The sequence below is a fragment of the Poecilia reticulata genome, unplaced genomic scaffold (genome assembly GCF_000633615.1).
Source record: "Poecilia reticulata strain Guanapo unplaced genomic scaffold, Guppy_female_1.0+MT scaffold_273, whole genome shotgun sequence".
NCBI lineage: Eukaryota > Metazoa > Chordata > Actinopteri > Cyprinodontiformes > Poeciliidae > Poecilia > Poecilia reticulata.
The window spans coordinates 38,263-38,734 of record NW_007615053.1 but is presented as its reverse complement, the minus strand read 5'-3'; positions in this window follow the sequence as shown (position 1 = coordinate 38,734).

Sequence of the window (472 nt, the reverse complement as noted above, 5' to 3'; positions counted from 1 at the left end):
ACTGCTGGAGACTTGGAGGACGGAGTGGATCAGAGCTGCAACAATAATCACCACAMATCACTCCATGGCTTTAATCTTTGTTTTATGACTGATTAAATGACCTGCTGACAAGAAAGCATGAACAAACTTGAGATCTGCCGCCACAATCACAAAACAAGAAACATCAGAGTTTAATTTTCAGAACCAACGGATGTTTCATTTTACATCATGTCTTCCTGCCAAGGAGCTGTTCACTTCTGAAAACTAGSAAGGTGTTTTATTGCTGAGTCAAATTTTGCTGAACAGACTGAAGTGAAGACACAGATCAGAAGGTGTGTGAATGATCTGGTGAAGGAAAAATGAAAGGAAGCGTCTTTTATGTCTTGGCTACACTTTCCAAACTCTGCATCCATTTCTTCCAGCATATATCACATTTCCCATGAGTGGACGCCTGGTGGAAACCAGTGGCGGTGCAGTAACTAAGTAACTGTAC